The following is a 26712-nucleotide window of genomic DNA, read 5'->3' as shown; positions in this document are numbered from 1 at the left end:
CCTGGCCAGGAGTATCCTTATAGTGAATAAATACTGGGTATGAGGCAGTGCTCAGATACAAATCCTGTTCACGTTGGTGAACCGGACGACAGCCTGTGTATTAGGCATATTGAGATGTTTCTTGACTTCGGTTGGTTATATAGCAAGAGCAGGCATTTTTCCTAGGACTGTGGTTTCAGCACTATGGATTCCATGTTTTTTCTTCCATCATTAACTCTAATTGTGAGGGCTGATAATGACCTTCAATCATTCAGTCCAAATACATATTCTTTTGTGTGAATAAATTATTTTGTCATAAATGACATTGTGGCCCAGAGATTTAAGTGGCAGGACCTAGACCAGAACCAAATTCTCTAGACCCCCAGTTCAGAAGGTTTGTGATTATACTATTTTCCCACCTTGCCCTAACTGGCCCCCTTTCCCCAAATCCCATAAAACCTATGGCTTTGTGGGTCCCATCCACCAGCAATAATGTGGCACATCCTGTTCTGTAATACACTCCCAGTCAAGAAGCCTTATGAACCTTCTGTGTGATGGACTAGACTAGACTCAGTGTTGGGTTTCGAGGATCCACTGGTGAGGACATTCCGTCTAGCAGGAGAAATGCCAGCACTATTTATTACACAATATGATCTGATGCATTCAGATGTACTTACAGGTCTAGGAGCTGTTCAGAGGAGCACAGATGAATGAGAGAGAGAGAGAGAGAGAAAGAGAGAGAGAGTTGTTTGTTCCACAAGGAGCAGTAAAGTATTTTAAAAATAAAAAATAATAAGGCTGACTCTCTGTCCTGCCTAGGAGTTGGCCATGCTCCACAAAAAGCAGTAAAGTTTTTTTTTTTTTTTTTTAAAGACAGTTGCTTGAGAATGGTTTTAGAGGATAAATGTCAGCCAGATGAGGGGTGAGGGTAGGGGACTTCTAGGTGAAGTGAGTTAGAAAACCAAGATGATTCTGCCCATTGGTAGTGCTGGGCAGTGAAGTTGGTCATGCGTGGCAAGTTGCAGAATCACTGGCAAGTTGCAGAAATCACTAGTTGTGCTCCCACTGTTCCTCTTCTCCAGCCTGATTCAGAATGGAAAGAGGCTGCTGAGAGTGCATCAGTGATCTTCTGTTTTCTTATAGGTTGAAGAATGCTAAATGTCTGCATATGATGGCTGATGTGACGATGAACAGGCTGTGACTAGTGTGGATTATTGGATACCTAGAGGCTCAGTGGCCTAGATGTGATCAGGAGGAAGGGTTAGGGAGTACGCTTTGGTTAGACTCAGAAGTAGAAAGACAGCAGGCTCTGTTTGGAGACTTCCTGTCCTTCGTCCAAGATGCCATTGGGGTAAAGGTGTGGATGCAGCTTTGCATATTCAGCTTCTGGAACCAGACAGAACTGCCTTTCAGTTTTCATGGCCTTGGAGGAAACAGATAATGAATGATAGGAAGCAGCTGCTTCTAACGTGGCAGGCAGAAATGCATCCTCATGGAGCAATGTGGTCATCACAGGAATATTAGTGGAAAATCGTCTCTGATTAAACATTCAGGAGCTATGGAATGTGATTTACTTTCATATATTCATCCTTCCCCCCATTGTCTTTCCGTTGCCTGTAGATTTTATTTTTATTTGTCAAAAAATACAGAAATACTTCTTGTAAAAAAAAAAAATTAAACAATAGAACTCTAGATAGGTTGGAAAAGATAGTCCCCTTTCTGCTATACCCTTCTCCTTTCCCAGAGTTGGAGGTCAGCACCTTCTGGAACCCTTCCTAGACATTTTCATACATGTTTATTCTTATTTACACATAATCATTGTCTTTTTATAAATGGATTTCTGCACAGTTTGAATCTGTTTCTTTTTACATTTAATACTGTCTTAATGATTTCTCTGAATCACTGTATTTAGATAAACCTCAAATTTTTAGAAGTAGTGCTTATGCAATCAAACTTAATTAACTTTATTAATCTAAAAATTAATCTAAAAATCTAAGTGCCTCTTAGGAACAGAAAGGTGTCATGGCCCACCCACATTGGGACTGGACGGTGGATTTAGGATGTTTTGTGGCAGGCTGACTTGCACCTGGCAAAATATCTTCGGTCAGTCTAACAAGGGAGAACTGATCTCCTGCCCTGAAAGTTTATTACTGTGGCACCAGTTCTGCTTAAAACAAACATTTAGTCTTCTTTTTAAGGCCAGGATTATATTAAAGTGGGAGGTGGCCTGATAAACAGTCTTTGAGATCTCTTAGGCACAGGGAGAATGTGGGATTTGTATCTTTCTCCAAAGCTTGTTTCATAATTTGACAAAGCCTATTTGAGAGAAGTTGGTAAGGTTGACCCAAATGGCAAGGTAACTTCTTTGGATTTTAGTGCCGAGAAGGAGGACACAGAATTAATAAGGGGGAACCTTTTGGAAGGGGTCATGGGGCAGATCATTGTTTTGTTACATTCATGGGCTGATGACATCATTGGAGAGTACTTGATGACAGATTGGTAGAACTGTACTGTGCATTAGAGCTGGCCACCCCAGCAAACCCACCGATGGGACTTGGTGTTTTGGTTACTCCCTGAAGTGCAGTGGCAGTTGTTCTGGGAGCAGAAGATGCTCTTGGAATGCTGTCATTATTACCTTGGCTCATGTTATTTAGAAAAAGAGGAAGATGCCTTCTTGGCCTGACAATGTGACAGCCACCTGCTGTCAGTCATTTTCTTCAGTGCTCTGAAGGTGACCAGAACCTGGTCCTCAGGTCTCCTTTAAAAATAACAAAACACAAGGCTGGGTGCGGTGGCTCACACCTGTAATCCCAGCACTTTGGGAGGCTGAGGCGGGCGGATCACAAGGTCAGGAGATCGAGACCACGGTGAATCCCCATCTCTACTAAAAATACAAAAAATTAGCCGGGCGCGGTGGCGGGTGCCTGTAGTCCCAGTTACTCGGGAGGCTGAGGCAGGAGAATGGCCTGAACCCAGGAGGCGGAGCTTGCAGTGAGCCGAGATCGCGCCACTGCACTCCAGCCTGGGGGACAGAGCGAGACTCCGTCTCAAAAAAAAAAACAAACAAACAAGCAAAAAAAACAAAACATAGACATGCATAAAATCATACAGCATAAACGGATGATGTCATTCTCAGGGAGACAGGGCAGCATGTCCCTATTTTCCTCATCCACTCTTGAAGGCGTCAGGTCTCTGATATTTCACACCGCCAGTTGCTACCTAAAAGAGGGAACTTCTTGAGAGATGGACTTTCATGCTGAGTGACTTAGAAACTGTATTAGAACTGACTGCTATCAAGTAAGCTTAAGACTGCTATAAATAAAATAAATATCAAACAAGCATAAATAAATAAGGAAATAAATACATAAGCAAAATAAATATCAAATAAGCATAAGACTGCTATCAAATAAAATAAATATCAAATAAGCATAAATAAATAAGTAAATAAATATTAAATAAGCATAAGACTGCTATCAAATAAATTAGAACTGACTGCTATCAAATAAGCATAAGACTGCTATCAAATAAATTTCTTAAAGATATGGGATCACGCCTGGCTTTAAAAGAAATCGTAATTGCGAGACATGGTGGCACATGCTCAGTGAACTGTTTTAATCCGGGTTGCAAAGAAACTGGGCTTTATGGGATCATAAGGAGGTCAAGAATGTGGTATATCTTCCGTTGGATGTAAAATTGATGTTTATAGTTCAGTAGTGCCACTTTGACAGTGGGCAGCCAGGGACATGCTCACACGATGGTTAATAAAGGCTCTTCAGACACTAGATTTAAATTCTGCATTCATCCATGTAGTAAGCATTGACTAATTTAATCGCGTGGAGAATGAGCCAGGGAGACAGCTTTGTTTCCCTGTATCCGTCCTGTTCATGAGACTCTGCTGCACTCACAGGCTTTACCTGCCTGGGGAAGTCACATGCCAGAACAGGTGCCCCACGTGCTATAGGGAGAAAGCAGAGCCAGACTGGGGCAGAGTAAAATAACCCGTGTTGAATCCTCACTCTAGCACTCAGTGGTAGTATGACCTTGAGCATTTAGCCCTTCGGAGCTTGCTTTCACATCTGCAAAATAGGCATGATAATATATCACATGGTTGTTATGAGCATGAATGAAACACCAGGAGAGAGTGCCCAGCTCATGTTGTGGAATACAGAAAGGCTCAGGAAATGGTACTTGTTGTTTAGACATTTTTAAAAAAAACATTCCTTTTCATGAAATGAGACGGCCCCAGCACCAGATATCTGGTGCCTGGTTCTCAACACTGTACACCATAGATAACTTTCCGTTCCTGACAGCCAACAACGAGAAAGTTTACTTCCCCCAAAATTATTCTTCTAGAATTACAGCCATTCTGTGATTTATTTGCCTCTTTTCCTGCCTCACAATAACCACTGCAATACAGTTAAACCCCCAGTCTGTTCAAGGGCAGAAGGAATATTAACCACCGTGTGAGGGAATCTGGGGACTGGGAGAAAACAGTAATGTACAGTTACAGTAAGTTGCAAGAATAAAATCTCACATGACTTTGGGACAAGTTTTACATTTTAAAGTCTCTTCCAGGTGTTTTCTCTGGAAGAACAACAACGAAAAAGTTAAAAGCTCACGTAAAAGGACACTTTATGTTTTTAAGAAGCCATTTTGAAATATGTAAGCACAAACATTTCCCAATAGAGACGTCCATAGTTTTCGTTCGGTGTTGCACATTCTCGTCTTGAACTGTAGCGGGGGGCTTGATGTGTGCAGTAATTATTATCAGTCCTTGCTTGACTCATGCATTCCTAACTGTCGCAGTGAGATCTATGTTTATGTGAAATATGGAAACGATTTTTCCCCCCTCTTCCTTTTGTGCTTGAGTTTGGACGGAGCAGCTGAATTCTCTTTCTTTGTTATTTTTAGGGGGTCTTCAGTTTTGGAGCTCTAGTTTAGGCTTGAGGAGGGCCAGCTGTCAGAGTGGCTTGGGCTGGTCTTTCTGAGATCTGGCTGGTGTTTCTGCAGTTAGAACCTGTTTCTGAATCCAGCTCCCTTCCACCGACATGGGAGGCTCTCACTTCTACAACTTTTATTTGCCCCACATTGAAAACAGAATGGAAACTAAAGTAACAATAGTGGAATCTGCACTGGAAGAAGAATTTTTTTTTCTCTCTGAATTCATCTCCTTTATTGGGAGCTGTATGTCTTGCGTCCTGGCCACTGCCTTTTTTCCTTTTTTCCTCCAACTGACTTTCTCTTTGGGTGTCTTAAGGATGGGGAGATGTAGGCTGTGTTTTTAAAGCTCAGAGTTTAACTACAGAAAAACAAAACCAGAAAAGAGTATGTTCCTCCCCCTTTTTAAAGAATTTGTCCTCCTTGGAAAGAAAGTTTTACTATGTAGGATTTAGGAAATGTTTGTGAAAATGATCACAGGCTATAAAGGAGTGTCCAAGCTGCTTTCATTGTATCCAGCATGACATTCTCATGATATCTGTAGCAAGCCTTTTGGTATCTTGGCAGATAGAGTTTCTTCCTTCACAGCATAATGTTTTTCCAACTACGATGTTTATAGCTGCTTCATGTGCTGTGATACATGGCTAGGTGTCAAGATAGTTTTATAGGGGGAAGAACCCAAAAGACTTTTACAACATGCAGGTTTCAGGGAAAAAGGAGAGTGATTTTTACAAAGGGAGTTTCAAATAAAAAGGCATTTGTTTGTGCTTTCTCCATGGGCAGACCTTTTCAAAGATGGCATCGTAAAAGGAGGATGTGCATTTTATTCCTTTATTAACGGAGGCCCTCGGGGGCGGTTGTCTTGAAGGACCAGGAGCTGCAGCTATGGAGATGAGTGTCACAGCTCCGGGACCTTAAGGAGCTCCACTTTGCTCAGGCGTCAGACACATGAATAAACACGGTGCGGTCCAGAGGGGCAGAAGGGAGAAGTGATGGATCTTGCTGGTGAGGAAGCTGGTATGTGGTTGGTGTCCAGAGAAGGCCTCAAAAAGGAGGAGAAGCTTCTGGGGAGCCTTGGAGGATCAGGAGGAGTTGGCCAGACCAGATAGGTGTGTGGGTGATGTTGTAGGCAGAAGAAGAGCAAATACAAACGCAAGGAGTGTGAAGCAGTGAGGTGCGTTGGGAGAAGGAATCCCAGCTTCTGAGGCTGGAGCGCAGGTTGCAAGAGGAGGACGGGCGGAGTAGGAGCTTGGCCAGCAGGCCTCAGGCCAGCTTTGGGAGGCCTTTGCTTGTCATGTGGTCATGTCATTTCTTTCAGGCTATACTCACTTTCTTGAGAGGCCTTCTTGGATGAGTGCCATTCTCTAGCCCCTGTGCCTGCCTTAGCCTTCTTCCTAGCACTTACTGCCTGCCCTGTTCTGGGTTGGGTGTTCGCTGCCTGTCTTCCGTCGTAAGGACGGAAAGCCCCAGCAGAGCAGGGACGTTCTTCTGTGATGACTCCCCTGGTGCCTGGCGGTGAGTGATGTTAGGGGATTTGGACTCATCTTCGTAGTGAATGATGGGAGGATCACTGAAGGTCTAAATCAGGGGAGTCACCTGAGTTCATTTGGGTGTTTGAAGAGCAGTGTAGATAGCAGGAAAGCTGAAGACAAGTATTTAGGGAGAGCCTCCATGCACATTGAGGGGAAGGGAGTCTGTTAGCGGTCATGCTCTTCAGGCTACCTTGGGTGGGCCCAAGCTTTGCTGGCCTAGTTAATTACCAATAGCTAGTATCAATGTTATTCCATCAGTGACATTCTGAAACTACTAAAAATTACAGAGAAGCAGCTGGGCGCCGTGGCTCACTTCTGTAATCCCAGCACTTTGGGAGGCTGAGGCAGGTGGATCACCTGAGGTCAGGAGTTTGAGACCAGCCTGACCAATATGGTGAAACCCTGTCTCTACTAAAAATACAAAAAAAAAAAAAAAAAGTTGGGCTTGGTGGTGTGCGCCTGTAGTCCTAGCTACTCAGGAGACTGAGACAGGAGAATTGCTTTAACATGGGAGGTAGAGGTTGCAGTGAGCCAAGATTGTGCCACTGCACTCCAGCCTGGGCGACTCCATCTCAAAAATAAATAAATAAATAAATAAATAAATAAATAAATAAATAAATAAATAAAATAAAAATTACAAAGAAGCTCAGAATTTTTTTTTTTTTTTCACTCTGCAAAGCTGAAAGCTGCCCAGGGATTCCAATAAAAGTCATGATGTTATAATGTTACAATCATTTTTGATAGTTCAGTGATTGAAAAATCCGAAGGAATTGTCTTTTTTAAAATGCTTTGAAATAAAGTTGGTTCCTTTTTTTTTTTTGGGGGGGGGGTGGGGAACAGAACAATAAACACCTTTATTACACTGTGAAGACAAAACGAGGATTTATTTGCCTTTCCGGGCCTTGATTTTCCTAAGATAGAACTCCAACTCTTTGCCCTCTAGCACGTAGCCGTCCGCTCGGCCACACTGTCCCGGCCTGGAAGCAATGCATGCAAGAAGCTTGCCCTGCTGGAACTGCTCCTCCAGGAGACTGCTGATTTTGGCATTCTTTTTCCTTTCATCATATTTCTTCTGAATTTTTTTAGATCGTTTTTTGTTTAAAATCTCTTCTTCCTCAGGAGTCAGCTTGGCTCCCTTCTTGCGGCCCAGGGGCAGCGCGTAGTGGGACTCGTACCACTGTCGGTACGGTGTGCTGTCGATGAGCACGATGCAATTCTTCACCAGAGTCTTGGTACGGACCAGCTCATTATTAGATGCATTGTAGACAACATCGATGATCCTTGTTTTACGAGTATAACACTCTGAGCCTCAGGAGAAATTCCCTACGTCCAGCCTCAGGGCACGGTATTTCTTGTTACCTCCCCGCACACGGACTGTGTGGATGCGGCGGGGGCCAATCTTGGTGTTGGCAGCTGGGCGCCCCAACTCATACTTCCGCTTCTTGTGGTGGGGCTTTCTCTTGCCCCCGGTTTTGCGGCGCTTGTGCCAGTTGTCCCGAGAAATGCCCATCGCTCGGCGCTGGCTGGAAAAGATAAAGTTGGTTCTTTATGTAAAAATAGGTTTTATTAGGTTCTTAAATTGGCTTCAGGACAGCCTGACCCCACAGCCATGTGCACTTCATAGTTGGGCTATTTGCAAAGTTAAAAAAAGATAAGAAAGTAGGCATTTTGCGGCCGGGCGCGGTGGCTCAAGCCTGTAATCCCAGCACTTTGGGAGGCCGAGACGGGCGGATCACGAGGTCAGGAGATCGAGACCATCCTGGCTAACACGGTGAAACCCCGTCTCTACTAAAAAATACAAAAAAAATTAGCTGGGCATGGTGGCGGGTGCCTGTAGTCCCAGCTGCTCGGGAGGCTGAGGCAGGAGAATGGTGTGAACCTGGGAGGCGGAGCTCGGAGCTTGCAGTGAGCCCAGATCCGGCCACTGCACTCCAGCCTGGGTGACAGAGCAAGACTCCGTCTCAAAAAAAAAAAAAAAAAAAAAAAAAGAAAGAAAGAAAGTAGGCATTCTGCAGTTCTTCTGAGAGAAATGGTATGAGGTCTCCTCCTGTTTGCTGGACCCATGAGGGAATGAACTGTTTCATATATAGGAATTTTCCTGATAACTGATCCTTAAGACCCGGTTTAAGGTCTTTAAACCTGGATATTTTTAAGACCTGGGTATATTTAAATTTTCCCTGTAGTTTTGGATGGAAATCTTTCTAAAATAAATTTTTATTTTTGGGGGCTTACAGAGTGCATTCAACATAAGTTAATGATTCCTTGCTTATGAAAGAATGAATTATTCAGAATCACTGAAGTGTGTGGTTACTATAATGATAGGGCCTACTGATACTTGTATGACTATTTTGCCAAGTTACCCCAGCATGCCCTGTTTTCTCGGTGACTGTCCTTGGCTTTTAGGTAACCAATGCTCCAAGCAGCATACACACTGGCTACTCTTGTAGATTTACTCAGCTTGTCTCTCTTGAAGGCTGGGAAACAAAAGAACTTTTCTGCTTTCTAAAATGAGAACAGATGGGCATTGGGTAAAGGTCTGTCTTAGAAGGCCTTAAGTCAAGCCAGTGTACTTTACCGCATAGGTTTTATCATATCTTTAACATTTCAAAGAAAGAGGCCTCATTCTGTTTTTCAAGTCTTTCTAACACTGAACCATCCATATCTGAAAAAAAAATTATATTATTACTTTAACTGGCATCACTGCTGGGTTTGCAGGGTAAAAACAACACCCCCAAGCCTTCTTACACTGTTTGCCTAGAGGCCCCCTGGCTTGCCTTTTGGTTTCAACATGTGTGAGGTGAGGTGTTACTGTACTAAACATTTTCTTTCATCAGCTTTGACAATGGTGGTTATTTATTGATCGTCTACCACGTGTAAGGCACTACAAACAGCACAGGGAAGTGACTTCTTTCTAGAAACTTAAATTCTAGTTTGGAGGAGGACGTAGTGGAGCAGAGCTAGCCACAGTACTTGGAATTTGTCAGAGGTGCAGCGGTAGCTCAGCCCCAGGAAGGCCTAGGGCTGGGGAGTCCTCCTCTCCCCAGAAGGCTGGCATTTGACTGAGAGTGCAGCTTTCAAGGGGACTTGATGGAACTGAGAGGGAGCAAGAGGCCCCAGAAGGTGCACAATAGCAGAATCAGCCCCGTCTGTCAGCGGGTGGCATAAGGTGGCCAAAACACCACACCTGAGTTGAAGCTTGTCTACACATGCCAGGTGGGTGGGGAGGACAGCAAGGGCTGCAGCAGACGGAGGAGGTGACCATTTCCCTTGGGGAGGGGGCGTGAAAACTTCATGGATGAGGGTGGATTAATGCTGGGTCCTGTCTAATGAGCACAGTGCTGGGTTGGAGAAGGGGAGGGAAGGGCGACCAAGGGGAGAGATGGTGGCCAAGAGGGGCGAGGTGGAGAAGGGCCGGGTGTGTGTTGTAACTCTGAGGCGCTGGCTTCTCAGCAGAGCTTGTTCTACCTCCTGGCTTCTCTGGCTGAGCCTGGCAGTGGGAAGACAATGGGCTCTGGAATCAGATAGGCCTGGACCTCAAGACCAGTTCTACCACTTTTTAGCTGTGTCATCCTCAGCAATGACCCCAGTTCCTCTCCATCAACTTCCTCATGTGTACAAGGGCGATCAGGAGTGATCTTGTAGACTCTTCAGAAGGAAAAAACAAGACTTAGATTTAACCATGAACAATGTAAACATAGTATATGTTCAGTAAATGGTAGTTTCCTTGGGCCAGCCCTTCCACAGGGCCCTGGTCTGGAGCCTCCTGAGACCCACAGTCTCTGCCCACTTTCTGACTCACTCACAGCCACTGTCAAGTCAGCAGGCACAGGAGGAAAGGCATGACCGCATCTTCTTCCCACACGTCTCCTCTCTCTTTTGTGCCACGTTTTCTGTCTGGTATAGAGTTTGAACCTGGTCCAAACCCTTGGCACCCTCTTTGGCTAGCTTTTGCCTCTCACGTGATGTAGCAGTCCGTCATCTCATCCTGTCCATTTCTTTCTCCTGTGACACTATAGTCTGTGGCTGTGCCGGGTGCACCTCACTCCACATCCGGATGGCCCCGCTGCCTTCCCGAGGGCATCTCTGACTTTAGCAAGCCCCCATCCATCTTGCACATTCTTTAGACCCTGCTGAACTCAATCCTTCCACAGTCCTTTGCTTTGGCCGTATTTTTCCCATCTAACCTTGTTTTCTATTAGTTCCAAGAACAATAATAGCTAATATTGATGTGCGCTGGGTATCCTTTAAGGACTTTATATTGGCCCCCCTTTTATTTTTTGAGATGGAGTCTTGCTTTGTCACCCAGGCTGGAGTGTAGTGGCGCGATCTCGACTCACTGCAACCTCCGCCTCCTGGGCTCAAGTGATTCCCCTGCCTCAGCCTCCTGAGTAGCTGGGACTACGGGCACCCGCCACCACACCTGGCTAATTTTCTGTATTTTTAGTAGAGACGGGGGTTTCACCGTGTTAGCTAGGATGGTCTCCATCTCCTGACCTCGTGATCCGCTCGCCTCGGCCTCTCGAAGTGCTGGGATTGCAGGCGTGAGCCACTCTGCCCAGCCAGCCCCTTTTTTTTTTTTAAATAACCTCATGAGGTAGGTATGATGGCTATTGCCATTCCCCGTGGCTCACGCCTATAATCCCAGCACTTTGGGAGGCCGAGGCGGGCAGCTCACGAGGTCAGGAGATTGAGACCATCCTGGCCAACATGGTGAAACCCCGTCTCTACTAAGAAAAATACAAAAATTAGCTGGATGCTGTGGCGTGTGCCTGTAATCCCAGCTACTCGGGAGGCTGAAGCAGAAGAATCGCTTGAATCTGGAATTTGGAGGTTGCAGTGAGCCGAGATCATGCCACTGCACTCCAGTCTGGGCGACAGACTGAGACTCTGTCTCAAAAAAAAAAAAAAAAAAAAGTGGAGGGAACTGAGGGCTGGGAAAATTACGTGGTTGTCTAGGTTGCACAACTAGTCAGTGTTTGAATCCAGGCAACCCGACTCCAGACCCTATACTTCAGATCCACTCTGACTTTACTGTCTTCTAGACACTCTAGAAGAGCAGGGCTCTGTCGTTCACCTCTACTCGTTACCCTGTGCCATCTGGACATAGAGTAGACACTCCCTAAATGCACGTGCTGCAGAACGCCCTCATTCCCTGTTCTGTGCCTCGTTTATGTCACTCTCGCCCAGCATCGTGGCAGGAGGTGGAGGCAGGGGTCAGTGCTCTGCATGTGAACTCAGACAGCTTGGGCTTCAGATTTCAGCCACTTTCCAGCCATCAATTACCTTGTCCAGGTCACTCTCTTAAGCCACAATTTCACCCTACAAAAATGGCGATAAATCATTTTGCCCACCTCCTGGAGCTCATATGATGAATACATAAAATTTTGTGAGTCAATGCTTTAGTCCTGTGCTTAACGCATAGAAAATGGTAAACTAACAATAACATCTCCCCCCCCCCACCCCATTGGCTCTATCATCTAACTTTGTCCATTCTTTCTGGCCCCTTTCAAGGTGTATGTGCCCTCTGGCACTTGTGTGACGTCTTCGGCTTATAACGAACTAGATACTTGTTCCTGTTTGACCATAGATTAGCTGTGTGACTTTGAGCAAGTTACTACATTTTACAAGCCTAAGATGTGTCATGGTGATCACGGAGGGTTCTTTTGGGACTGAAGGAGGAATATGTGTATCATGGTAAGCACTGAGTCCATTCTAGTTTCTTTGCTTTCTTCCTTCCCTCATCACCAACTTCCCTCCACTGACAAACAGGCCCTCCATAAAAGCTCATTGATAGACTCAATACCTCACTTAGTCTAGAAGAAAGGGAGGTTCCTATCTTATGGGATAGCCTGGGTTGTAGTCAGTTTGCAGGAACTCTAGAAAGTTGTAGAGTCCTGCCCTGTATGTTTTGTTGTTGTTGTTGTTGTTTTGCTTTGTTTTTCGTTTGTTTCTTTGCCTTTTTGAGATGTACTCTTAGTGGTAGTTGTAAACATGGCCAGACCTTATAAAATTCATACAATTTTGACATCCTCTGAACTCATCCATTCAGCAAATAATTCTTGAATTATCTCCTCTGTCCCAAGAACTGTTGTAGCTGTTGGTGGCATGATGGGGACCAAAACAGTCCTGGTTTTTGTTTACATGGGGCTTTGTTGTTGGGAGACAGACACCAGCCATCCATAGAGTAAACTACATAGCGAGATGTACTAGGAGGGGAAATGAAAGGTATCCCGAGATATGAAATAAGGGGGATTTAGAGTTGAGGGCCAGGGAAGTATTCCCAGTGAAAAGGACATGTGAGCAGAGATCTGAGGGCCCAGGAGGAGTACCCAGGTACAGAGACAGTGGAATACCTTCAGATTTAATCATCACTCCTTTTCTTTTAATGTAATATACTATTTAGTATTTTATTAAGCTTGGATGATGACAGATGATAATTATTCTTAAAATCTGGAGGCACCCAAATATGCTGTCACTGGCTGCTTTTATCTCACTATAAATAGTACGTGTGTTGGGCTGGGTGAGGGAGGCTGAATTGTATTTAAGCACAACCGGTGCATTGTGTTTTTTTTTTAATTATACTTGGGGCCAGTTCTGTCAGTAAAGCCCATCCAGGCACTTTGTCACATTATGGATAACATTGCCTGGGCTTGCCTGCCCAGGGCAGGTGCTCTTTATTTTAATTTGTATTACGTATATTTGCTCTGAAAGTTGTTTTTGTTGAAACTTGAAAAGCCAGGTGCTTGCAGCTAGAGAATAGGCAGACTTATTGGAAATTTGCTGAACAAGGTTTGTTACCATGAAGTAGTGACACCCTCAGCCAAGTGTAATGGGCTATGTAGAGAACTGTCCATCAAAACCCCCAGTATGATGACCACTATGGAACTGGCCTTCTCTTTTAGGACCGGTATTTCCTAAAGCGTTATAGCAGGATCTCTCAAAGTGATGCACCTGGGATAGTAAGAAGTTACATTGTAAGAGACACAAACATGACAGGGAACTACTCTGTCACTGATGGTGCCAGCACCTTGCTGTCCAGTCTGTCTGATGAGGTCAAGGGAAGATTCTCTCTGTAGCTGTCATTTTTCCAGCACCTTTTATTTGCAAATTTTTCTTTGAACATGAAGAAGCAGGCCGCGGGAGACAGTTCCATCTAGCTAACTTTGCTTTGCTTTCATATTTATATTCATGTTATTTATTTATTTATTGAGAGGGAGTCTTGCTTTGTTGCCCTGGCTGGAGTGCAATGATGCGATCTTGGCTCACTGCAACCTCCGCCTCCTGGATTCAAGCAATTCTCCTGCCTCAGACTCCCGAGTAGCTGGGGTTGCAGGTGTCCATGACACCATGCCTGGCTACTTTTTATATTTTTAGTAGAGATGGGGTTTCACCATGTTGGCCAGTCTGGTCTTGAACTCTTGACCACAAGTGATCCGCCTGCCTCAGCCTCCCAAAGTGTGTATTCATGATATTTCTATTTATGGCAAGTGACACATATTTATAGCATTGACTTAAAGATTCTCAGAAAAATGAAATTAAAAATGAATTGATTTGTTAAATAAGTAAATAATAGTAGACATGACACTCAGATTTGGTAAAATCATGAGGGTAGTACTTGAATGACTGAAATTTGGAAATACTGCCTTGGCGTAATGTGGATTTTTTTTCTTCCACTGTCTGGTATTTAGTTTCTGTTTCTGAGGACCTACTAAAAATTGGGTTGTTAAAATCTGATAACACAGTAATACACTACTTCTTACCCACTATTATGGCTATACTAAAAATGATGGATGATAACTAGTGTTGGTGAAGATGTGAAGAAATTGGAACCTTGATAAATTGCTGGCAGGAATGTAACATGGTGCAGCTCCACCGGGGAACAATTTGGCAGTTCCTCAAAATCTTAAAGAATTACCACGTGACTCAACAGTTCCACTCCTAGATATAACCCCAGGAGAATTGGGAACGTACATTCACCTAAAAACCTATACATGAGTGTTCATAGCAACATTATTTGTAATAGCCAAAAAGAGGGAACAAACCCAAGTGTCTATCAACTGATGAATGGATAAAAATGTGGTATATCTATACAATAGAATATTAGCCATGAAGAGGACTGAAGTACTCGTGCAGGCTGCAACATAGATAAACCTTGATCATCTGATGATATATGAAATAAGACAAAGATAAAAGGTTGCATATTGTATGAAATGATTTATATGAAATGTTCAGAACAGGCAAATCATAGAGATAGAAAGTAGATTCGTTCTCAGCACTTTGGGAGGCCAAGGCAGGTGAATTTACTGAACTTAGGAGTTTGAGGCCAGCCTGGGCAACATGGTGAAACCCTGTCTCTACAAATACAAAAATTAGCTGGGCATGGTGGCACGCATCTGTAGTCCTAGCTACTTGGGAGGCTGAAGGCAGGAGGATTGCTCGAACCTGGGAGGCAGAGGTTGCAGTAAGCGAGATCGAACCACTGTACTCCATCCAGCCTGGGCAAAGGAGTGAGACCCTGTCTCAAAAAAAAAAAAAAAAGAAAAAAAAGAAAAAGAAAGTAGGTTCTTGATTACAGGGGTTGGGAGAATGGGAAATAAAGAACGATGGCTCATGGGTAGGGTGTTTCTTTTTGGGGTGATGGAAATGTTCTCAAATTACTATTGACCCTTGAACAACATAGGTTTGAACTTCACAGGTCCACTTATAAGTAGATTTTTTTTCAGTAAATATATTGGAAATGTTTTTGGAGATTTGCAACAATCTGAAAAAACTCTATAGTCTCAAAATATCAAAAACATTAAGAAAAAGATAGGTATGTCATGAATGCATTAAATATATGTAGATATAAATCTGTGTGTTAATAGACTTTATGTTATCCGTAAAACTTCTGGTCAACAGTAGGCTATTAGTAGTTAAGTTTTGGGAAAGTCAAATGTTACACATGGATTTTTTACTATGAGGGGGTTGGCACGCCTAACCCCAAGTTAGTTCAAGGGTCAGCTGTAGATAGTGGTGATTGTTGCATAACCTTGTGAAAATACTAAAACCCACTGAATCGTACACTTTACAAGAGCAAATTTTATGGTTTGTGAATTACATCTTAATAAGAAGGATCTGGTAGCAAAAGAACACATGACTGGTGATAGAAGGCTTTTTGTGGAGGTATTGTCTAGCGTTGCCAATGGAATGGGACTGGTGGCATTGTCCCATTGTTTAATAGGATGGTGCTTTTCCCAGTGGTGCCCGTGTAGCTTTTGGTGCCAAAATCCTATTTCAGGCTGACATTAGCAAGCTCCAACAGGCTGGACAAAGCGTAATATTAGGTTTTTATCTTCACAGTAGCACTCTGAGATCTCTGGATTATTCATATATTTATTATTCATATGTGATGATGCTGGGGGAGGAGGGCTTAAAGTTGGGTGGTAGAGTAGGGAGCTGAACCTTGGTCTTTCTACTTTCTTTCTACTGTTATTTGTAAACAAACTGTCACACACCTGAGAGGTAGCCAGTCAGTTGCAAAATGGGATTGAAGATGACAAAGTTCATTCTTGCCAGATTAACTCACTTATTTAAGGATTTATGCTAATGAACTTTTTCTTTGATGCAACTATCAATATTGACTCAAGATGTCACTAACAGCAATAATAAAGTACTCTTTAATTTGCAAAGAACTGTCAAACACAATACTTCGTATTTTCTTACTTTATTTATTTAGAGATGGGGCCTTGCTGTGTTGGCCAGGCTGGAGTGCAGTGGCACGATCTTAGCTCACTGCAGCCTCTAAGTCCTGGGCTCAAGCGATCCTCCCACTTTAGCCTCCCAAAGTGCTGGGATTACAGGCATGAGCCACCATGCCCACCCTATCTTAGTTTAAAGCTGAGGAAACTGAGTTCTAGGGATTAAGCAACTTCTCTACATATACAGGAAATTAAGAAGTCAAGCTCGCCCTTAAGCCCAAGTTGTCTGACTCTGTGTCCGCTGTATTTGAGTTTTTCCATAATGCCTTCCTTTTGCTTTGGTGCGTGGGGAGGCATTCGTTCTTCATTCATTCAGTAGTTACTTACTAAATGATTTGTTTTTTCTAAGACCAGCGGAGCGGGCACAAAAGAACCAGCGGGTAGGCAAGTGTAGGAGCAAAACTGCAAGTTTATTTTTGGTCACCTAAGGTGTGGGGGAGAAGTCTGTCGGCCTCGGCAAAGGAGGCTGGCAGAGTCCCCCGGTGGGGCTCTCCGAGGTAGTTCCCACAGTCCCGACATCCCGACAGGAGTGGGGCTGTGAGAAGGCCACGTGGGACCGTGGCCAAGAGTGGCTTTTCTAGGAGTGGGAGGGCAATAAGCGGGGCACGGGCGTGTCGGGGGGCGTTGGGCAGGTGCGACCAGGTAAATCTTGGTCTCTTCGGATTGACGTCACCTGGCGCATGCCCAGTTGGTCTGCACCTTCCCAGGCGCCGGCTGCATTTTCCCGGGCTCGGGAAGAGTTGGTGGTGAAGAAGAACCCGGAAGTGCACCATCTTGCCTCCGTTCGTCCAAACACGTAAGTGCCTCCTATCAGCAAGAATCTGTTCTAGGAGCTGGAGATAATACTGCAGGTAATAAGACAGAGGAGATCCCTAATTCTATGGTGCAGACGTTTTAGAGGAGGTGACAGACAGGAAGCCATTATCCTAATAGAGTTGGTAATTTCAAAAAGTGTTGTCTTCAGAAGAAAAAGATTTAAAAGGCAGTATGATAGAAGGGACTGTGATACACAGGTGGACTTTTTTAGGTTAGATGGTCATGGTGTGTGTGTGTATAAAATATATATGGGCCAGGTGCAGTGGCTCACGCCTATAATCCCAGTACTTTGGGAGGTCAAGGAGGGTGGATCCTTGAGGCCAAGAGTTTGAGACCAGCCTGGCCAACATGATGAAACCTTGTGTCTACTAAAAATACAAAAATTAGTGTGTGTGGTGGTTCGTGCCTGAATCCTGGTGACTCAGGATGCTGAGGCAGGAGAGTCACTTGAACCTGGGAAGCAGAGCCTGCAGTGGGCCAAGATCGAGCCACTGCACTCCAGCCTGGGTAACAGAATGAGACCCTGTCTCAAAACAAAACAAAACAAAAAATGGGTGTGGTGGCTCACACCTGTAATCCCAGCACTTTGGGAGGCCAAGGTGGGTGGATCACCTGAGGTCAGGAGTTTGAGACCAGCCTGGCCAACATGGTGAAACCTCATCTCTACTAAGAGTACAAAAATTAGCCGGGCGTGGTGGCAGGCGTCTGTAATCCCAGCTACTTAGGAGGCTGAGGCAGGATACTTGCTTGAACTTGGGAGGCGGAGGTTGCAGTGAGCCGAGATTGCGCCATTGCACTCAAGCCTGGGCAACACGAGTGAGATTCTGTCTCAAACAAATATATATACACATATATATATATATGAATGCATATATATTAATAATGGGCCTAACCACATACTTTACATACTTATATGGTATATGTATATAAGTAAAATATGAAAATAAACTTGAAATTAAATACTTCTTTTTCAATAGAAGACTGTCATTCTAATGTGTGATTTTCCCATCAAGGCATAAGCCTTGTGCAAGATCACTTCAAGGAGTTACCTCTTAGGAATATGACCTCTGCTTCTTGCTTAAGTCACTAAACAGCTGTGACGATTGTAAGGAGAAGGCATCTCCAGTTGTTGGTGTTCTTCAGGACCACCTGTTGACAGTGTGTATCATGAGAACCCCTGAAGGCATCTGTAAGCCCTACACGGGGGAGTGTTACATAGTTGTAGCATCTAGTAGATGCATATGTCCTGGCTAAATAAATATAAGTTGGTTCAGATGGAATGAATTCTTTGTTTTGGGGAAAATGTCATTCTTTTAGGACTCCCAAGTAGAAAGCTTTTATATAGTTGGCAGCGCTGTGCTTCTCCAAAACATGAAATGGGTCACGAGGGATGGAGGTGATTTCAGTATCTCTGACTCCCGGTGGGTATCTGGGGAGGATGCGGTGGGTGGTTCCATGGGAAAGGTCTCAGTAGCTGTTGTTTCACTCAAAGACTGCTCTTGGGAATGGCTGTGGAGGCCATTTGAGGGCTCTAACTGGAAACAGAGTGGCCTTCTAATCTGCTTTTCATCTTCCCCAAAGTTTGACCTCCCTCTTTGCTGCCTCCTGCCTGCTTGTCCTGTTTGTTTTCTCTTTGCTTAGCTCTTTCCCTTGGAGTGGCACTCCCATATTTTCTTCTCTTCCATAAAAAAATATAAGTAGGCCGGGCTCACTCCTGTAATCCCAGCACTATGGGAGGCTGAGGTGGGCGGATCACTTGAGCCCAGGAGTTTGAGCCAGCCTGGGCAACATACCGAATCCCTGTCTCTACAGAAAAATACGAAAAAATTATCTGGGTATGATGGTGTGTACCTATAGTCCCAGCTACTTGGGAGGTTGAGGCAGGAGGATCGTTTGAGCCTGGGAGGTGGAGGCTGCAGTGAGCCATGATTGCGCCACTGCACTCTAGCCTGAGTGGCAGAGCTAGACCCTGTCTCAAAAACAAAACAAACACTGAAAAAGCAATTGGAGGACAATAGCTCAAGAGGTCTTTTTAACTCATCCTTCCATTCCTCCCATCCCCCCATCCCCAACATGTTTTCTGTAAGGGATCACCTAGCTGTTTCCGTAAGGGCCAAGGCTGGCTCCTGGACTCTGGGAGTATGAACCCTCAGGTTTTACAATATTTCCAGAATTTTGCCAGTATTGCTGCTCACGCATGTGTGTGTTTCTGTGGGGCAGGCACTTCCTTTGTTTTTGTGTGGTGAAACACAAGTCAGTACATGAGCTGAGGGAACTGGCCTTTCTCTACTTATGAGCCACTAGACGGGTATTTTGTTTCTGGAGCCCTTAGGATATATGGGTACATGGTGACCTGTGGACAACTACTTGACATTTTCTCTTTCTCTGGTACTGTTTCTGTCTCTCTGCTTTTGTCTATTTCTGAAATGTGAATGAGACACAGAAAACTTGAAGTACACAGCCTAAAGTACCATATTTTTATTTGGTCCCAGAAAGCGATAACTTGCCCTTCTCTAAAGTTTTTTCAAAATAAATTGGAACATATAGGTAGAGAGTTTGTGAATTCCACAAGTGTTTCATCCTTTGGAGGCAGTCAATTGCATATGGCCTCCTAGGTCCCTACTGGCCTGGAGGGCCAGTTTCTAGAGATACATTCAAATACTAAAGAGCTAGAAAAGAATTCCATCCAGATTTCCTGGAAAAAATATACAGAATCCCTCTCAGCTGTATTTTTGAGTGTTATTTAGAATCTTGGGCTACCCAACTCATCACATACTGGCTTTTGATAATGTCTTTAAGTTAAAAGTATTTTCTCGTCTGACCCATCCAGGTGGGAGAGTCATTTATATTTACATGGCCATGAAAATTTCTGATGGCAGTCACAGACAGTAAGCTAACTTAGCTTAAATGATGTGTATAATTTCCTGTTATATAAAACTGTACTTTCCAGAGATCAGCTAAAGAGACATCTGTGAACGTTTCTGTGTTGGAGGATGGGGGTAGCATCTGGCAGTGAGAATGTGAGTCCCCCAGTGTGAGCCGGGCTCGGTGAGGCTGTGAGCAAGTCACCTCCCTCTGGGTGCCTCAGTTCCTCAGCTCCAGGTGAGACAGTTATAGTACACATATGAGGTGATGCTAGGAGACTTAAGGGGTTATATGTATATTAAGTCTTAGAGTACCTGCCATACAGAAAGCAGTACCTGTTTTCTGTAATTAGACGTGTAATTTTATATGTTCATTTTCCCAAATTTTTGTTGATCCCTTTGAATATTAGAGGAAATTTGAGTTCTTCTTAACCATAATATTTGGTAAGATAGATCGACCCTATTGTATTTTGCATTGAAGACTTTAGAATTTTATTTAAGCTGTCAGTTTTGCAGATCTGAAAATGGAAACTCTTGTATTTATTCACCAAACACAGACCCCTTTTTTTTTTTTCTTTTGAGACAGAGTCTCACCCGGTCTCCCAGGCTGGAGTGTAGCGGCACAATCTTGGCTCACTGCAACCTCCGCCTCCCAGATTCAAGCGATTCTCCTGCCTTAGCCTCCCGAGTAGCTGGGATTACAGGCGCCTGTCACCATGCCCGGCTAATTTTTTGTATCTTTAGTAGAGACGGGGTTTCCCCATGTTGGCCAGGCTGGTCTCGAACTCCTGACCTCTTCATCTGCCCACCTTGGCTTCCCAAAGTGCTGGGATTACAGGTGTGAGCCACAGCAGCTGGCCCACAGACCACTTTGAAGTTTTCCCCTGCTCTCTCCTTCCTGTGCCATGACATCACTCTTGATAGTGCAACTGGTAGCCTGGGTTTTATGGCTCACTAAGGCCTTTGACTTTCTTTTTTTCTTTTTCCGTTTCTTTTCTTTTTCTTTCTTTTTTTTTTTTTTGAGACAGAGCCTTGCTCTGTCGCCAGGCTGGAGTGCAGCGGTGTGATCTCGGCTCACTGCAACCTCCACCTCCTGGGTTCAAGTGATTCCCCTGCCTCAGCCTCCTGAACCACCACACATGGCTAATTTTTTGTATTTTAGTAGAGACGGGGCTTTGTGTTGGCCAGGATGGTCTCGATCTCCTGACCTCATGGTATGCCCACCTCGGCCTCCCAAAGTGCTGGGATTATAGGCGTGAGTCACCGCGCCCAGCCCAGGCCTTTGACTTTCTTTAGCGTGCTTCTTAAATCCACGAAATGTATTGTATGTTAGTGTGAATGTTTCCAAGAATAGAATTTTTTTCTTTTGAGAACCTCAGTGGCATTGCCTGCTCTTGCCCTCTGTGGGAAGGACAGCAGAGGGGGCACTGCTGTCCCTGCTGTGACAATGTGCAGTGATCACAGGGAGGCTTTCACCCTCCACCCTAACGTTCAGTCCCAGCTGAGCCAATCCAGGATCTGGTTTTCTGTGTATCAGATGCACGATGCACACAACTCTGTTTTATTAAGCATGAAACAAAACCAAGAAGTGTAACAGTGCTTTACAATTCTTCTCTAATTCTGGCCTTGTATGATCTTACAATATATTAACCTCGGAAACATGACTTTTGCACATGTCAGTTAACTGTACACAAATAGTGCCAATTCCTGCCCTGTTGATGGGAGCTGGCTTTGCTATTAGAGGACTTTCTGCTATCGGGGGTTTGTCATGAAGGTGGTGCCTGATTAGTCTGAAGATGGGAAAAAAGATAGCACTTTAAGACATACAGAATCATAGCAACGCAGGGCCAGTGGGAACCACAGGGTCACCTTCCCAGCCCCTGCATTTTACACAGCAGTGAAAAGGCCAAGTGATCCAATTGAGGTCACTTAGCTCAGGAGAGCCAGAGCCACGGGCCTAGATACTCTGCCTCCAGCAAAGCAAAAAGGTGACTCTGTAAGATGAGAGGGCCCTAGAGATTCATGTCACGCAGCATAGGATCTGGGGAATGTTGTCTTGGCCCCTAGAGTGTAGTAAAAACTGGGTTTTCTGGAGAACAAGAGAAAAGCTTCAGTTAAGTCGTTCTGGTAACCAGGGCTGATATCCCCTGGTAACCAGGCTCGTGATATCCCACGAGCATAGCAAACTTGTGGGAATTTTGTGTTGAAGAACTTGAAGGATTCTTCCTTCCCCTGCCCTACTGCAGCCTGTAGGATTGGGATCTTCTCTTTCTCACGTCCCAGGGTGAATACCCCCAGCCCATGTGCCAGGGGGTTGCATAAATATTTGGTGATGTGTGTATGAAAGAAAGGTGAGAAGGTGAGGGTCAGAGGTTCACCCGAAAGAATACTGATAGGATGGGGGGAAGTTATTCAACTTTATTGATTTACACGTTTCCAAACTGCTGTCTTCAACCTCAGCTGAACTTTTCCTTCATTTTTTTCTCTTTCATTCAACCAATCCCGAAGTGCTTCCTTTGTGCTGGGCAATGCAGGTGGCGAAATGGTAAATAATGTGGCCGTGCATGGTCCTGGTCCTCTGTGGCGGGAGGCAGGGGGCTCACTGCAGCATAACAAACACCTAAATAGTCACAGGTTTGGAAAGGCTTGTGGAGGGCACAGCAAATAATGGAGTGCTGGGTTCCTTCATATACCGTGGTCAGCTGAAGCCTCCCTGCGGATGTGAAGGGAGCTGACACTGAGCCATAGGAGGTGAGAACATTCGAGGTAGACGGAACCTCACAGGGAAAGGCCTCGAGATAGGAGCACGAGGTGCTTGGCCAGCATCCAGCATAGTGGTTAGGGGAGAATGTGGCCAGAGGTGCGTCCAGGAAGATCACACTGGACTTTTTTGGCTGTAGATTTTATCCCAAGTGCAGTGGGAAGCCAGCGGGGCTTGGAGCAAGGGAAGGGCATTGAAGTTGTGTGTTAAGAAGGCTTTAAGGAACCTCAAAAACATGATACTAAGTGAAAGAAGCCAATTACACAAAACCACATACTATATGATTCTGTTTATGTGAAATGTGCAGAATCCATTATGTGAAACATCCAGGCAAATCCATAGAGACAGAAAATAGATTAGTAGTTGTTCAGGGCTGAGTGTCAGACAGGTTCACCCGAAAGAATACTGAGAGGGTGGGGGGGAAATTATACAACTTTATTGTATAATTTCGGGGGGAGGGACTTCTAATGAGTACAGAATTTTCTTTGGTGGGGGGTGTTAAAAATTCTGAAATTGATTGTGGTTAGGGTTGCACAGCTGTGTGGATATTTTAAAACCCACTGAATTGTTACTTTAAATAGGTCAATTGTATGGTATATGCATTATGTCTCAATAAAGCTGCTATTAAAATATTTTAGAAAGCCTTTAGTGCTGCCTGGCAAACTTGCTCCATTGTCCCGGGTGGCTGTCCCCAGCTGTTTCGGCCCTTTTCCAGCCTCCTTGTATTGGAGCACCCCCTCCTGCTCCAACTCCTGCCACTTCAGGAAGTAAAAGGCATCAGTTGAGGATAATGTCAGATTCCTGCCATCAAACCTCCAAATCTCCCAAGCCCATGCTGGGTTCATGCTCTCCTTTCACAGTTCTGGGAAATGACTTTAAATTTAGTGACTCTGCCTATTATTGGTTGTGCGACTTTAGGCCAGTTACTTACAAGCTGAGCCCCAGTTTCTTTCATTTTTTAAATAATAGCGCTTACTGTATACCTGGTAATTTTTGTAAGTGCTTTAAGAATATTAACTCATTTACACATTTTAACACATTTAATCATCCAGTTAATCCCATGAGGTGTGGGGACTACTCTCCTCTCCATTTTGTAGATAAGGAAAGTGAGGCACAGAGAGGTTAAGTAACTTGCACAAGGTCACACAGCTGGGAAGTGGTAGAGCTGAATCCAGGCCGTCTGGCTCCACAGGCCATATTGTTTCTCCTGGCCTGTATAGCTGGTGTAGAGCTTCTTCTTGCTTGATTTACGATTGTTTAATCTTCAGCTACTTGAACAGCAACTGTAAATTATGCCATTTCCACAATGCATTGCACGGTGCCAAAAACATAGTAAGTACTCAGTAATAGAAGGTCTGCACATTAACATACTTAATTGTCTTCCCTTCCACTTATTTCTTCATTGACCACCTCAGAACCCACAGGAATGTACGTTTGCTCAGTTGTGGTCCGGATTCTGTCTTATCTTTGCCTTTTTCCTGATAGTCTCTGGGATTTGCTTTCCTCACCAATAAACTGGAGATGATGATAACCTGAGCCATAGGAGGTGAGGATAACCTGACCCTCCGTGGGGTCACTGCAGGGATCCATGAGCCACTGTGTGGGCGGGGACTTTGTAAATCAAGCCGCCCCCTATTCCTGCAGGGGTTTAATTTGATACAAGACCTGGCTGTTTGGACCATGCACTTTGAAATGATGATGGCAGTGTTGGGAGAGGGTTGGCTGAATGGTTTTGCCATGGAAATCCTGACGGCTCAGATGGAGCAGAAGTAATGGATGCGCTCACTTCCATACGGTAGAACTTGCCCAACTTGACACTCAAGCAATGGGTGCAGCTGTCACGGCCACTGTATGTCTCTTCTCTGTGCTGAGTTGGTTCTCCCCAGTGCTACAAACGTAAACTTGCTGTGTGGCAGGGGAACTGATTTGTTTTTCTAAGACCAGCCCAGAGCGGGTGCAAAAGAACCAGCGACCAGGCAAGGGTAGGAGCAAAACTGCACATTTATTTTTGTCACTTAAGGTGTGGGGAAGAAGTCTGTCGGCCTCCGGCAAAGGAGGCCGGCAGAGTCCCCCCACCCCGTGGGGCTCTCAGACGGAGTTCCCACAGTCTGGACATCCCGACAGGTGTGGGGCTGTGAGAAGGCCGCATGGCTCACTGGCCAAGAGCGGCTTTTCTAGGAGTGGGAGGGCAATAGGCGGGACATGGGCGTGTGGGGGGGGCGTTCCGCAGGTGCGACCAGGTAAATCTTGAGCTCTTCGAATTGACGTCACCTGGCGCATGCCCAGTTGGTCTGCACCTTCCCGGGTGCCGGCTGCCTTTGCGCGCGCGCGCGCGGGAAGAGTTGGTGGTGAAGAAGAACCCGGAAGTGCACCATCTTGCCTCCGTTCGTCCAAACAGGAACTAGTTAATTCTACCCGTCGTTCCGGGTAAGCATGAACTGACAATAGTTTTGTCGGTGTTTGGCTTTTAGACCAAATCAAATTTACAGTTTTGGCAAAAGTAGGCTGCACTAGATGAGGCAAAAAGTACAGCTTCCTGGGTAAAATGCATTCCTTTCTTCTGTTTCACATGTGGCTTCTCTCTTCCCCTCCCCTCCCCTTGTTTGGTTCAAGGTCTGTTACAAAATTGGATACAATGGTTTGGTTACTGAATTACAACAAACAACCTTGGAAAGTACATGTTTACCAGAGTGTTGCGTAGGCTTTGTATTCATCCCCACAATTGTGTTTTTGTCTTTAGAATCTCTCATTTTGCATTTTTAATGTCTGCTGTGAGATATAGGTATATACTTACACACACATATGCACACACACACACACATAAGTCAGTGATGTATTTCTTCCCTGCCCTTATTATTATCTTTCAAGCTCCTCATACATTGTTTTTCGAGGGAGTAGCGAGGAAGGAAGACTCAAAGGAGAATATTGAGGGCTGCCATTATATTCTGAATTCTGATTATCTCTTCAGTTTACTTAAGATTTGCTTATCGGTTCTTTTTTTGTGATTTAGATCAGCATAAACTCCTCCCTCCAAAAATGCTTTCAGACAACACCAACTTCTGTTCTTTCGCCTGTCCCTTCTCTGGGCACTTCTCCCGCCATGGCTAGACTTTGTTCAGCAGCTCAGGGTCCCGGGAGGGAGCAAGGCTGCGTCTGTTTCACAGTGGTCGGAAGTTGTACAGAATCTGTTGGAGTTGGGGCAGCGTAGGCTTGGGAGCCCTGCAACTTGAGAGCCAGAGGTTCCTGGTTAAAGTTTCAGGCTGGGACACATTACTTACCCATTCAGAAACCTCAAATGAGGGCAGCCCATCTGACTGTTGTTTTCTGGTTAACTTGAATTCTTGAGCTAAGGTAGTCCTTCTATTTTTACTTTCTTAAATTATCCTGGCATGGATGTGTTTGCTAGCTCCAAATTTTGTTTAAATAATATGTCTTATACTTATGTCATGAAACTCAAAAGTGTGGTTGTTTCTTGGTTATGTCTTCTGATGTCTTCAGGGTGACCTAAGTCTCAGAGGACATTGGTTACTAGCAAGAAAGTTGAGTTTGCTTTGGGAACAGAAAAGTGCTGTATTGTCGACTGTCCTTCCATTCCACCTGTTTTTGCCTTTTGTAAGAAATTGAAGCTGTGGGTTCGTTACTACATATTTGGTAGTTCTTCAGCAATGTGTAGATCAGCTTTTTCAAACGGGTAAGAGTCTAAACTTTTATTTTCTCTTCTACATTACTGTTCTTTCAGCTTGGTACCCCCAAAAATGACCAGTGGGGTGTCCCTTGTCCTCAAAATCAGTCATTCCATTTCAGAAACAAAGTGAAAGGACTTTGCTGGTTCTAAATTGGGCTTCCAGAGTTCTTGGTGGCTGGATCTTTATTATGTGTTTGGATTTCACGTGGCCACTGCTTCCAATGGAGCAGCAGTCCCAGCTCACAGCTCTAATCAGGGTCAAAACCCTCACTTACATGCATCATTTTTATATGGTTTTTCTCAACACCAAGTTCATTCATTTGCTAGTCCCTCCCTCCCTCCCTCCCTCCCTCCCTTCCTTCCTTCCTTCCTTCCTTCCTTCCTTCCTTCCTTCCTTCCT

General features: G+C 44.6%; 1 protein-coding gene and 1 pseudogene across 3 annotated transcripts in view; one reads left to right on the top strand and one right to left on the bottom strand.

The window, feature by feature from the left end:
- CNKSR3 (CNKSR family member 3) overlaps window positions 1-26712 on the top strand; it is a 107281-nt gene that overhangs the window by 27184 nt on the left and 53385 nt on the right. The window contains exon 1 of one of the 2 annotated variants that reach the window (XM_023206089.1): window positions 5864-6026. The exons of the other annotated variant lie outside the window; for it this stretch is intronic. The gene's annotated coding sequence lies outside the window, so the exon portion shown is untranslated. Of the gene's footprint in view, window positions 1-5863; window positions 6027-26712 lie in introns of those variants that run through there. 2 annotated transcript variants of the gene reach the window in all.
- On the bottom strand, window positions 7282-7973 carry LOC111538610 (annotated as a pseudogene). Its single transcript, XR_002730394.3, has one exon. The product of XR_002730394.3 is annotated as a 40S ribosomal protein S8 pseudogene (transcript).

This window comes from Piliocolobus tephrosceles, chromosome 5 (assembly GCF_002776525.5).
Source record: "Piliocolobus tephrosceles isolate RC106 chromosome 5, ASM277652v3, whole genome shotgun sequence".
NCBI lineage: Eukaryota > Metazoa > Chordata > Mammalia > Primates > Cercopithecidae > Piliocolobus > Piliocolobus tephrosceles.
Note: the sequence above shows the minus strand (reverse complement) of the source record. Positions and strands in the feature narration are given on the sequence as shown.